This window comes from Anomaloglossus baeobatrachus, chromosome 7 (genome assembly GCF_048569485.1).
Source record: "Anomaloglossus baeobatrachus isolate aAnoBae1 chromosome 7, aAnoBae1.hap1, whole genome shotgun sequence".
NCBI lineage: Eukaryota > Metazoa > Chordata > Amphibia > Anura > Aromobatidae > Anomaloglossus > Anomaloglossus baeobatrachus.
In genome coordinates, this window is record NC_134359.1 from 42,960,811 (window position 1) to 42,975,067 (window position 14,257).

The following is a 14,257-nucleotide window of genomic DNA, read 5'->3' on the forward strand; positions in this document are numbered from 1 at the left end:
GACTATGAGAAATCCGAAATCTGTGCACACGTTGGCTTCTTTTTTGCCTGCAGTTTAGGTTGCAGAAAAAAGAAGCAGCATGTCACTTCTTTTCTGCGTGTTTCACTGCGTTTTGCCATTGACAATGATAAAAAAAATCAGGGGCAAAAAGGAGGCAAAAACACACCAAAACGAGGAAAATAAACCGAAAATGCAGCAAAAATGCACCAAAACGAGGCAGAAATGCACCAAAATGAGGAAAAAACGCACCGAAAATGCAGCAAAAATGCACCAAAACGAGGCAGAAATGCACCAAAATGAGTAAAAAAACGCACCAAAAATGCAGCAAAAATGCACCAAAACGAGGCATAAATGCACCAAAACGCGGCAATAAAGAACCAAAAATGCAGCAAAAACGCACCAAGACGAGGCATAAATGCACCAAAACGAGGAAAAACGCACCGAAAATGCAGCAAAACACACCAAAACAAGGCATAAATGCATCAAAACGTGGCAAAAACGCACCAAATAACGAGGAAAAAAAGCACTGTAAATGCGGCAAAAACGTTTTTGATCCGTTTTTTCGGCCAGAGGGTGATTTTTTCGCTGGAGAAACAAAACTGCAGTGTGCGCACATGGCCTTATTCATTTTTTAGCTGTTTAATTTCTGCATGAGAATCGGTAGAGATGAGCGGATCAGGCAAAATTCGATTTCATCTGTTCACATGAATTTGGCTTTACAGAGAAGTTACCGTATTTTCCATATATTTAGGCCCCCTTCACACATCTGTGATTCCAGTATATGTGACGTACGTTTTCACAAGTACCGGAGACACGGAAATACGCAGAGCCATTAAAATCACACATCAGATTTTTTTCATGGACGTGTCCGTGTGGTGCACAGAGACAAGTCAGTTTTCCTTCAGCAGCACTGATGTCACACAGACTGTACACTGATGTCATTCGTGTGACATCAGTGTGACACGTACCAGAGAAAACACGGGTCTTTGAAATAAAATGGTTTTCTATACTCACCTGTCTCCAGCGCTGCTGTCTTTGGCTGCTGCTGTCTCCTGCTTCCAGGCCCGCTCATTATGCTCATGCATATTCACTGGACCATGGACAGACCCAGAAGCAGCAGCGCCGGAGACATCAGCAGCGGGGACAGGTAAGTAAAAAGTTACTGATCTCCGTGTGCTATCTGAGATAGCACACAGAGAACACATGTGTGCCAAAATCACGGCACACGGAGGGCCATACGCACCTTCAATATAGACCGTGAAAAACGTGCGTTTTTATCACAGATTTATGAAAAAGGTCTTGATGTCCCTTATTATGGTCTGGGGTCTCTCCAGAACCCACAGTATAATACACAAAAGATGTAAAAAATAAAAAATTATACTCGCTTTACCAATATTATTCTCACTTTACCGCTTCCTTCTCCGGCCCCTCAGCTCCTATCCGTCCCCATCCGGTCTTCGTGGCATCTCCTGATCACCTTCACGCGTGCTGAAATCCTCGGACCTCTCACGCTACAGGGATTTTCGGCTCTGATGAGGCCTGAGAGGCTTCTGCACATGCATGCGAGTAGTTACGATGTGCGCCGTGACCTTGGGGATTGCATCACTCTCAACACCGATCAGAACATGCGATGAGGACTGGATAAGTGACGGTGAAGAGCGGAAGGGCCGGAGGGGTGAGCAGTAAGGTGTCAGTATGTTTTCTTAAGTTTTTGATATTCCTTTACAGTCCAGAAAAATATCAGTCACACTAAATCCGTGCAAAAGTGAATTCTAAAAAAAAACAAACAAAAAAACAGCATTTTGGAGAATGAGTATTTTTTTAAAATTCTAGTAGAATTAAGGCTATGTGCGTATGCTGAGTATTTGGTTGCAGAAATTTCTGCACCAAATTTGTATCACTTGGCAGAAAAAAAAAGTGCATTTTTGCCGCTTTTTTATGCCTTTTTTTCATGCATTTTCTATGCATTCTGGGGTGGGAAAACTCTGAAAGAATTGACATGCTGCAGATTTATTCCTGCACCAAATCTGCAAGGGGGAAAAAAGCAACACGTACACAAAACTTGAGGATTCTGATTGACTTTGCCGGCATAAGGCTAAGACCGCACTTTGCGTTCACCTACTTGCAGTTCAGAACGCACGTTTTTGCCTTAATTGATTTTGCCAAAGTTGCCTTTTTCAGAAATTTAGCGCTGAAAACGCATGCGTATTTACCGCGTTTTAGATGCGTTTTCAGCGCTTTTTGCATGCTTTTTCACCTGCGTTTTGACAGATGCGTTTTGAACATCAAGACACTGCTAAATAAAGATTAAATAGTCAAAAAGAATGAAAAAAGAGAAAAAAAAGCAAAACATATATAGTTTTTGAATTAATTAAGAAAATAGTCATATTTCATGAAAATATAGCGGTTTTATAATATTTATTGCTAAAATAGCAATAAAATCATAATTTTCATTAATTTAATTGTCGGACTATGTGTGTGTGTAAAGGGACATATTATTCCATTAATTTAATGTCAGAAAAGCATGCGCTTTTTAAGTAAAAAACGCAGTGTTTCTGCACCTAAAAAGCAGGTAAAACGCAGGAATTTTGATCTTTGTTGCGTTTTGTTACTTCTCATTGACTTCAATGTTAGCAAAACGCTGCAGAAATGGCAAAAACAATTGACATGCTGCTTCTTTGAACACATGGTTTTTGCCACAAATTATGCAAATTAAACGCAGCGTTTTAAAACGCAAAGTGCGGTCAGGAAATCATCATTTTCCATAGACTATTATGGAAAAGCAAAACGTATGCCTTTTGGCATGAAAACGCTGCAGTTCAAAACGGAGCTAAAAAGCAGCTGAAACGCAGGTGGAAACGCAAAGTGTGACCGCACAAAATCTGCACACAAAAAAAAAGCAGCAAAAAACGCAATAAAAACGAAGACCAAATCTTACTATAATATAATGCTCAATATTATATAATACTTATATTATATATGTATATATATATATATATTTACATATATATATATATATATATATATATATATACACCATATATAATAATAATAATAATACAATATACGGTTGTATATATATATATATATATATATATAAAAAACTATATATATAATACTAATGTAATATACGGTAATATGTATATATATATATATATAATATTACATATAATATATATCTATATATATATATATATATATACATGTGATATATATATGTATATATGTATTACCGTATAGTATATTAATATATATATATATATATATATTACCGTATATTATATTAATATATATATATAGAATATATTATATAATACTAATATAATATAATACTTATTATGATATAATGCGTAATATATTTGCTCATCTTCACTGCCAGACTGCTCATTCTTAAATCGTCCACATGGTTTGCCACATAGCATTTCCAGACTGCTAAGTATAGGCAGTGATCAATCCTTTGCTCCTATGACATAACTGGATAAATTAGCCATTCAGGAGCCTGGCAAAGCTGTGTAACAACCCTCATGTAAGCTGTAATGATCATCATACTGACTGTTAACCAGCTTTTTTGAAGAAAAGTTTTCTTGTTGGCTTGGTCATGCAGTAAAATGCAATTTGCATGTCAAAGAAAATATAAAAAAAAAGATTCTATAAAGTGCATAATCGCATATATTACACACATGAAACAAATGCAACAAAATATATATTGTTATCTATACTGCCATCTAGTGTCCATATTACAAAACAGCTATACAATGAGTAAAAAACAGGATTTCATGATCTATGTAGCCAAACTATTAGTAACAAGTTATAACTATCCAAAGGATTTCTCCAACGGGCACTGGAGCGGCAGTATGTATGTTTAATTGACGATCTATTAATTCTCTATGGAACGGAGGACTCTTCTCCGCGTTCTCATGCAGTCCAGTAGAGAATAAATGGAGGCAATTCTGATAGAACATTTCCGAGCCCGGTTTTTGAGATTGGCATCTGTCCAAAGTTACTAAGGCATGGCTGCTTTCTTCCAAAAATAGTAATGCTACTGCAACTTTCAACATGTTGTTTGCAGAATTACAGCCCAGTCCCCGTTCACTTCAATGGAGTAACAGCAATATCAGTATGTTGTCATTTTTAAAGGAACTAACCAGGTTTATGTCATCCAGAACAACCCACTTTAAATAGAGACATAATCTTCAACCTGCTTAGTAACATGTCCATATGCAGCGCCCCTGAGGCTTCAGTCGCTACAAGGTATTGCATCGCACTAGAGGTGCAGTACTCATCCCAGGTAAGGCAGAGGTTAACCACTGGTGTTCATCACTTACACAACATACTTTAGGTGCTTTCCCACTGAAACTGGGCTAGGTGGTCCCCATAGCAATGGGACTTTCCAAACCACTAGTGAGTCATCAGGAAGGTGGGGGCAGCAGAAGGGAAGTGAGGAACACACAAACTTTAACCTCAGAACAGTCTGAGACGCAGGAGAAGCAGGTTCACTGAGGGGCGTGTTTCAGAGCTCCCTCAGAGGGACCGACTGAGCTCTCTCGGGACTGACTGAAGAGAGTGCCAGAACATCAGGGACTCACAGGACCACGGCCACTGAAGGGAGCGCTTCAGAGCTCCTTCAGTTAGGACCAGGCAGACTGGAAAAAGCAGGAGTTTACCGGTGGAGCTGGTGAGACAGAGGAGCAACACGGTAGCTGAGGGGAAAGTTTAACAGCCCCTTCAGGACCGGCGCAGTCAGGGTGCAGAACCCTTGGGTGGCGCAAACTCCTTGTTGCGCCATCAGAATCTGCAGGGAAGGGGGATTTCATGTCTCATTGCCCACCACAAAGGTCCCGGGGCACAGCAGCATATAGAGTCAGGAGTCAAGACCACGGTCGGCCCACAATTGATTTGTGTTGCCTGCGGAGGGGACGGGAACTAAACCCAAGGACACTGGGATCCCTAAGTAGCTTCATGCCATAGGGATCCACACTACAGAGCGCAAGGAAGGAAGGTCTCACACTCCACAACACCAGTGGTGGCCTCTGAATCATCCGGGATCGGCTGGGGCCCATCATGGCGGAAATCGGCACTCCAAAGGTGACGACCTGACAGTGAGTAAAAGAACTTTGTCTGCAGTCCCGGTGTCGTCCTGCCATTGCCGTCATCGTTGACCCATGCTCCGGTGCCATCGGCCGCTACCCCCCACCATCGTCTTCCCTGGGGCCTAACTCTACCTGTGGGGAGCTGGAACATCTGAGCTGCGTTTATTGCGGGCAAGGGGACAGACCGCGACATGGGGGGGGTGCTCGAGATTCTCGGATCCAGGGTTGTTGCGGTGGCTCGAGGAGAAGCCGGACCCGGGCCTGAGCACCCGTCTGTTGCCCGCAAGTGATAAAGGGGTGATTATAAATATAGGGGAGGTTTGTCAGTGACGTCACCCATGGTATGCAGTGGTTTTGATGGCACCGCCGCTGCCGCTGGAGGTGGTCCCCGGGACTGATGGAGTGGGGCAGCTGGATGTTATTCCCTCCACGGGTAGGGAAAGTGTTGTGCCGGGACCCCGGTACAGGTGGGATGGTGTGACGGAGTGCAGTCTGCAGGGTTGGACCGTATGGTGCCGGTGTACTCACAGTTCTGAAATAACTTGACACAGAGTCCAGATGGTAAACCAAATTACTAGTAGCCAGTAGCTTCCGGAGGGTGTGTTCAGATCCCGCACCCAGGTACAGCAGAACAGGGGTCCTTCCACCTGCACTTTATATTTGAGTCCTTTGTATTAACTACTCCGTGTGAAACGGGGAAGTCTGCCCCCGGTGTTACTGTCTCTGGGAGCTGTGGCCTGCAAGAACTGACCCATGGGATCTTAGCAGGCAATTGCGGAGCTCTTTCCCCCTCGCTGGGCTTCCATCTCGCTCTATCTGGGCCTCCTGTGGGACGTGACCTGAAATCTTGTCCCCGGCTGGTCAATTGGTAAGGGGCTTAAAGCTGCTCCTCGCCCTAGGGTCCAGGTACACTGTCTGTGCATGGCTCCGGACCGTATTCCCGCTGTCGGTACCGGTGGGCTACGACCCTGCCCCGGTCCACTTAAGGTTTCCTGCGACCGGATCTCCATCGCCTGTGGCCCTGTCTGCCGACTGCCACCTAGTCAGATGTCAAGTCGCCCGATAGCCCAGGAGCTCCAACTCCTGGCTACTCTGTTCACCGTTTCTCACTCTCCTCACCATCGTCTTTCTACACTCAACTGTTAACTCTCTTTCCAACTGACACTGTCCCCTCCCATCACACCTCAGAACCCCTAGGTGGGCGTTTCCATCCACTTGGCCCCGCCCACTGGTGTGTCCCTATTGTCATGGGGGGGTGACTAGGGTTTTTATGGCTGATGATGTGCACCAGTATGGGGATTGTGATGGAGGACCAAACAGGAGAGAATCCTGCACCTAGAAGAGGGGTGTAGTCTTCTGTGACACCCTGATTTTGTCAGGGCGTCACACGTTACCATCCGCCCCGGAGGAGAGCAACATCTCGCAGTGGTGGCTGATCATTGGCCGCATACCACGGGTGCCGCTACAAAGCAAACCCCATCATCCCCTATACCGGTCACCTTGCAAGTTTTATTGACACCGACGGGGCCACGGAGCCGGGTCAGCCCATTCACAGCAACCCCAAATACCACTGGCCCGGTGACGAGTAGCCCTGAGTCCCCATGGGCGCGTCACATATACTATGTCACTTATTACATATGGCCGCTAAGTCACAATTTGCAATATAGTGCAGAGCTGCATTCACAATTCTGCCAGTTGAAATTGGAAACAGTCAACAAGCTTGTTAGCAGAAGCATCTGTACTTGAGAGTCTATACTTATGGGACAGACTGTTTTTCTTATATAAGAAGATTACCGTACAGTAGCTGAGTCAAACTGGTAAACTTTTATCTGACAGTCCCTCCTAAATCAGAGGCAATTAGAGCTCTTAGGCTCTGTGCACAATAAGTTAAGGCTCATGCACATTGGATTATAACTGGACAAACCTGCCAATTTCAGTGAGAATTGATGACTAACTAATAAGTAATGGAGTTTCCCGACTTTCCACCCAACAGATGCTGTAAAGTGTGTGCGTCTTATAATCCGAGGCAGCTTCCTATGATTGAGGATAACGCTGACAAAGCATTAATGTTCACAGAAAGAAATATGCAGAGCACAGTTCTCGCTCTCCTCCAGCCCGACACTGATCTGTTTGATTGGTGCAAGCAGGAGAGGAAGCGACCAGGAGCTGCACATCAGTAAAGCTGCATGGATGCTGCAGGTCCTGACTAGATGAAGGACCTTTCAGCTGATGGGACCAGTCACATGCCTGAGAGGAACTTCAAAATGTGTGTGTACACACTTTGCAGCAGAGGTGTGTTGATGTAGCACAGCTGTGTGTGCGTGTATGTAGTAGAGCTGTTTGTGTGTAGCAAAGCTGTGTGAGCGGGCATATAGCTGAGCTGTACTTGAAGCGGAGATCTATGTTTGCGCAGATTTAGCTGATCTCTGATTTAACTGTGCTTGTAGCAGAGTTGTATGTTTGTGGTTTGTGTATATATTAGAGCTGTGTGTATGTAACAGACCTGTGTGTGTATGTAACAGAGCTGTGCTTGTAGCAGAGTTGTTTGTTTGTAGGCAGTGTGTATGTAACAGAGCTGTGTATATGTAACATAGCTGTATATGTATGTAGCAGATCTGTGCTTGTAGCAGAGTTGTATGTTTGTGGGATGTATATGTATCAGACCTGCGTGTGTATGTAGCAGAGCTGTGCTTGTAGCAGAGTTGTATGTTTGTGGGATGTATATGTATCAGAGCTGCGTGTGTATGTAGCAGAGCTGTGCTTGTAGCAGAGTTGTATGTTTGTGGGATGTGTATATATCAGAGCTGTGTGTATGTAACAGAGCTGTGTGTGTATGTAGCAGAGCTGTGCTTGTAGCAGAGTTGTTTGTAGGCAGTGTGTATGTAACAGAGTTGTGTATATGTAACATAGCTGTGTATGTATGTTGCAGAGCTGTGCTTGTAGTAGAGTTGTATGTTTGTGGGATGTATATGTATCAGACCTGCGTGTGTATGTAGCAGAGCTGTGCTTGTAGCAGAGTTGTATGTTTGTGGGATGTATATGTATCAGACCTGCGTGTGTATGTAGCAGAGCTGTGCTTGTAGCAGAGTTGTATGTTTGTGGGATGTATATGTATCAGAGCTGCGTGTGTATGTAGCAGAGCTGTGCTTGTAGCAGAGTTGTATGTTTGTGGGATGTGTATATATCAGAGCTGTGTGTATGTAACAGAGCTGTGTGTGTATGTAGCAGAGCTGTGCTTGTAGCAGAGTTGTTTGTAGGCAGTGTGTATGTAACAGAGTTGTGTATATGTAACATAGCTGTGTATGTATGTAGCAGAGCTGTGCTTGTAGCAGAGTTGTATGTTTGTGGGATGTATATGTATCAGACCTGCGTGTGTATGTAGCAGAGCTGTGCTTGTAGCAGAGTTGTATGTTTGTGGGATGTATATGTATCAGACCTGCGTGTGTATGTAGCAGAGCTGTGCTTGTAGCAGAGTTGTATGTTTGTGGGATGTATATGTATCAGAGCTGCGTGTGTATGTAGCAGAGCTGTGCTTGTAGCAGAGTTGTATGTTTGTGGGATGTATATGTATCAGACCTGCGTGTGTATGTAGCAGAGCTGTGCTTGTAGCAGAGTTGTATGTTTGTGGGATGTGTATATATCAGAGCTGTGTGTATGTAACAGAGCTGTGTGTGTATGTAGCAAAGCTGTGCTTGTAGCAGAGTTGTTTGTAGGCAGTGTGTATGTAACAGAGTTGTGTATATGTAACATAGTTGTGTATGTATGTAGCAGAGCTGTGCTTGTAGCAGAGTTGTATGTTTGTGGGATGTATATGTATCAGACCTGCGTGTGTATGTAGCAGAGCTGTGCTTGTAGCAGAGTTGTATGTTTGTGGGATGTATATGTATCAGACCTGCGTGTGTATGTAGCAGAGCTGTGCTTGTAGCAGAGTTGTATGTTTGTGGGATGTATATGTATCAGACCTGCGTGTGTATGTAGCAGAGCTGTGCTTGTAGCAGAGTTGTATGTTTGTGGGATGTATATGTATCAGAGCTGCGTGTGTATGTAGCAGAGCTGTGCTTGTAGCAGAGTTGTATGTTTGTGGGATGTGTATATATCAGAGCTGTGTGTATGTAACAGAGCTGTGTGTGTATGTAGCAGAGCTGTGCTTGTATCAGAGTTGTTTGTAGGCAGTGTGTATGTAACAGAGTTGTGTATATGTAACATAGCTGTGTATGTATGTAGCAGAGCTGTGCTTGTAGCAGAGTTGTATGTTTGTGGGATGTATATGTATCAGACCTGCGTGTGTATGTAGCAGAGCTGTGCTTGTAGCAGAGTTGTATGTTTGTGGGATGTGTATATATCAGAGCTGTGTGTATGTAACAGAGCTGTGTGTGTATGTAGCAGAGCTGTGCTTGTAGCAGAGTTGTTTGTAGGCAGTGTGTATGTAACAGAGTTGTGTATATGTAACATAGCTGTGTATGTATGTAGCAGAGCTGTGCTTGTAGCAGAGTTGTATGTTTGTGGGATGTATATGTATCAGACCTGCGTGTGTATGTAGCAGAGCTGTGCTTGTAGCAGAGTTGTATGTTTGTGGGATGTATATGTATCAGACCTGCGTGTGTATGTAGCAGAGCTGTGCTTGTAGCAGAGTTGTATGTTTGTGGGATGTATATGTATCAGAGCTGCGTGTGTATGTAGCAGAGCTGTGCTTGTAGCAGAGTTGTATGTTTGTGGGATGTATATGTATCAGACCTGCGTGTGTATGTAGCAGAGCTGTGCTTGTAGCAGAGTTGTATGTTTGTGGGATGTGTATATATCAGAGCTGTGTGTATGTAACAGAGCTGTGTGTGTATGTAGCAAAGCTGTGTTTGTAGCAGAGTTGTTTGTAGGCAGTGTGTATGTAACAGAGTTGTGTATATGTAACATAGTTGTGTATGTATGTAGCAGAGCTGTGCTTGTAGCAGAGCTGTATGTTTGTGTGATGTATATGTATCAGAGCTGTGTGTGAATGTAGCACAGCTGTGCTTGTAGCAGAGTTGTATGTTTGTGGGATGCATATGTATCAGAGCTGCGTGTGTTTGTAGCAGAGCTGTGCTTGTAGCAGAGTTGTATGTTTGTGGGATGTGTATATATCAGAGCTGTGTGTATGTAACAGAGCTGTGTGTGTATGTAGCAGAGCTGTGCTTGTAGCAGAGTTGTATGTTTGTGTATATATCAGAGCTGTGTGTATGTAACAGCTGTGTGTGTATGTAGCAGATCTGTGCTTGTAGCAGAGTTGTATGTTTGTGGGATGTATATGTATCAGAGCTGCGTGTGTATGTAGCAGAGCTGTGCTTGTAGCAGAGTTGTATGTTTGTGGGATGTGTACGTATCAGAGCTGCGTGTGTATGTAGCAGAGCTGTGCTTGTAGCAGAGCTGTATGTTTGTGTGATGTATATGTATCAGAGCTGTGTGTGAATGTAGCACAGCTGTGCTTGTAGCAGAGTTGTATGTTTGTGGGATGCATATGTATCAGAGCTGCGTGTGTTTGTAGCAGAGCTGTGCTTGTAGCAGAGTTGTATGTTTGTGGGATGTGTATATATCAGAGCTGTGTGTATGTAACAGAGCTGTGTGTGTATGTAGCAGAGCTGTGCTTGTAGCAGAGTTGTATGTTTGTGTATATATCAGAGCTGTGTGTATGTAACAGCTGTGTGTGTATGTAGCAGATCTGTGCTTGTAGCAGAGTTGTATGTTTGTGGGATGTATATGTATCAGAGCTGCGTGTGTATGTAGCAGAGCTGTGCTTGTAGCAGAGTTGTATGTTTGTGGGATGTGTACGTATCAGAGCTGCGTGTGTATGTAGCAGAGCTGTGCTTGTGGCAGAGTTGTATGTTTGTGGTATGTGTATATATCAGAGCTGTGTGTATGTAACAGAGCTGTGTGTGTATGTAGCAGAGCTGTGCTTGTAGCAGAGTTGTTTGTTTGTAGGCAGTGTGTATGTAACAGAGCTGTGTATATGTAACATAGCTGTGTATGTATGTAGCAGAGCTGTGCTTGTAGCAGAGTTGTATGTTTGTGGGATGTGTATGCATCAGAGCTGTGTGTGTATGTATCAGAGCTGTGTGTATGTATCAGAGCTGTGTGTATGTAACAGCTGTGTGTGTATGTAGCAGATCTGTGCTTGTAGCAGAGTTGTATGTTTGTGGGATGTGTATGTGTGACGCCCTGGACCCCAGGGGTCACAGGTAATAACACCTACCACTTACACACACACCCCCACCCCCTGTGAGGACACACAACAGTCACCCGAAAGGGAGATCTGATGCCTCCCTTAGGACCAGTAGGGCACACCAGGTGGGCGGAGTCAAGTGGAAAGACACGCCCACCGAGGAGACTACTGTCCTGAGGCAGGAAGTTCGAGCAGTTTAGTTTGTACAGTGACAGTGAGTGGTAGTGGAGCAGCTGTCAGGGACCTGGGTAGCAGCCTGGGGTCCCTTAAAACGTCAGGCAGGCAGACGGTGGTGGCAGCACTATCGTCACGTTGACAGCGCTACAAGACAGTAAGGCTGGGTCCACAAGGGGATTACTGCGATCCCCTCGCATGACACTCGGCTCACACTGGCAGTACAGCAGAGCCGAGTGTCATGCGAGTGTCCCTGCGATTGAGGTCCGATCGTGCGAGCGGACCTTAGCTGCGGGGGGCGGGCCGGCACTGAGGAGGGGCGGGCTAGTGCTGAGGAGGGGCGGGCTGGTGCTGAGGAGGGGCGGGCTGGTGCTGAGGAGGGGCGGGCTGGTGCTGAGGAGGGGCGGGCCGACTCTGCGGAGTGGAGGGAGGGATTTATCTCCCTCTCTCCACCGTTGCCGGCTATTGCCATTCTCACCCTGCACTCACAGTACACCGGAGTACTGCAAGTGCAGTACGATTTTTCTCTCGCCCCATAGATTTGAATGGGTGCGACAGAAAACAGGATCGCATTACAGTCGCAGCATGCTGCGATTGTTTTCTTGGTCCGATTAGGGCTGAGAAAATAATCGCTCATGGGTGCTGACACGTAGGGTAATATTGGTCCGAGTGGAATGCGATTTTTTATCGCACTCCACTCGCACCGATTTTCATGCCATGTGGCTTAGGCCTAACTGAGCAGCTTTGCAAGAAAAAAACAATATAAAATGATCAGAGCTACTGAATTCACCGATTGGCTGCAGCACTGTTGACATGATGTCAGCGCTGCAGACAATAACAGACACCAGGAGCAGCATTGGAGACTTACTACTATACTGGAGGTGGGGGGGAGGGTAAAGCACAGTTTGTTTTGGAACAGGGGTTTTCTGAAACTGGAAAACTTCTTTAACTTTGCGAATAGGAATCGAGTACACAATAAATAAAAAAAGATTCCGTGCAAAGGGGTACAGAACTTTTAAAAATTCTCTGGAAAGTTCTAAAAACATCCCAGACTGTGCATTCTGGTAGCGATTCCCTCCCCCTCCCCCCCCCTTCCTGGTTTGCCTCCCTATAAGCAATTATTCCACATTCTTAGAAATCATCTCTGAGCTTCTCCAGAATAAAATATTCATGTTTTTCTGCTGTCATTGATGTTCCATTGACCTAAAATCCACATATGGCCTCGGTAAGGAAGGCATGAGTCACATGAATAATATGTATCTGCTATGTGTAACCTGTTGTGAGCAGCTGTCAGACGAATGCGTCTCCGAATTCCAGAGGGAAGCACAGGCACCGCGGCCACGTTCCCCATTGTCTTTCCTACTTTTACTATTTATTTAGATGGAAGCATAATGTCGGACTGATATAATACAAGGAGAGTATTACTTGGATCTGGACATCCAGATAAGGGGTCCAAGGGCATTTGCACCCAAAATAAACCCCAACTCTGGCACTCAGTTGTATAGCCCTCTGCCATTCCAGCCAGGGTTGTCGCTCAAATTTCCTTAACAAAAAAGACGCCTGTCTACTAATGCACTAATACATCAGATTTAGTGCTCAAACTGAACATGAACGCAAATATCCAACACAGAAGGAAGTGTGATACTAGGTGTGGTAGTTCTTGCCTACACAAGTAGAGGAGAGGTGGCTGCCAGAAATAAAACAGGTTTGATAAGAATCTGGACTGGAAGCTAGACGCTGCTTCCCCCTATGCAAACAGATTAAAAGAATCGAAAGAAAGAACCAAGCCCCCTCCTATCCCTGAAGATAGCCGTCCTAGAGTACAAAGAGGGGCCAGACATAGGCAAACATGGCTGCCTTCTTCCAAAAACAGCGCCACTGCATTCCACAGCTCAGTCCTAGTCATGTCAATGACACTTAGATGCAGTACCAGATACAACCTGAGTGAGGTGCCGTTTCAGGAAGTAGGTAAACATTTTTTTGTATAATCTAGGAAAATCCCTTTAACTCCGTACAGACATACAGCACATAAATAGCATGTCTCGATTAGACATGTATAAAACTGGTTCACATCTGAGTTTTTTGAAGCAGATCAGCTCCAAATCCATATCAAAACCAACTTTAAATAGTCTTCTTATTCAACTTTATTGATACAGTCATAACAAAATGTAAAGAGGTGACATAAGATGAAACGTAAAGAAGTGACATAAAACGAAACGTAAAGAAGTGACATAAGACGAGACGTAAATAAGTGACATAAGACAAAGCGTAAAGAGGTGACATAAGACGAAACGTAAAGAGGTGATATAAGACGAGACGCAAATAAGTGACATAAGACAAAGCATAAAGAGGTGACATAAGACAAAGCGTAAAGAGGTGACACAAGATGAAACGTACAGAAGTGACATAAGATGAAATGCAAAGAGGTGACATAAGAAGAAACATAAAGAGGTGACATAAGACGAAACGTAAAAAGGTGATATAAGGCGAGACGCAAATAAGTGACATAAGACAAAGCGTAAAGAGGTGACATAAGACAAAGCGTAAAGAGGTGACACAAGATGAAACGTAAAGAAGTGACATAAGACGAAATGTAAAGAGGTGACATAAGGCGAAACGTAAAGAGGTGACATAAGACGAAACATAAAGAGGTGACATAAGACGAAACATAAAAAGGTGACATAAGACGAAACGTAAAGAAGTGATATAAGACGAAATGTAAAGAAGTGACATAAGACGAAACATAAAGCACTGACATAAGACGAAAAGTAAAGAAGTGACATAAGAGGAAACATAAAGAGGT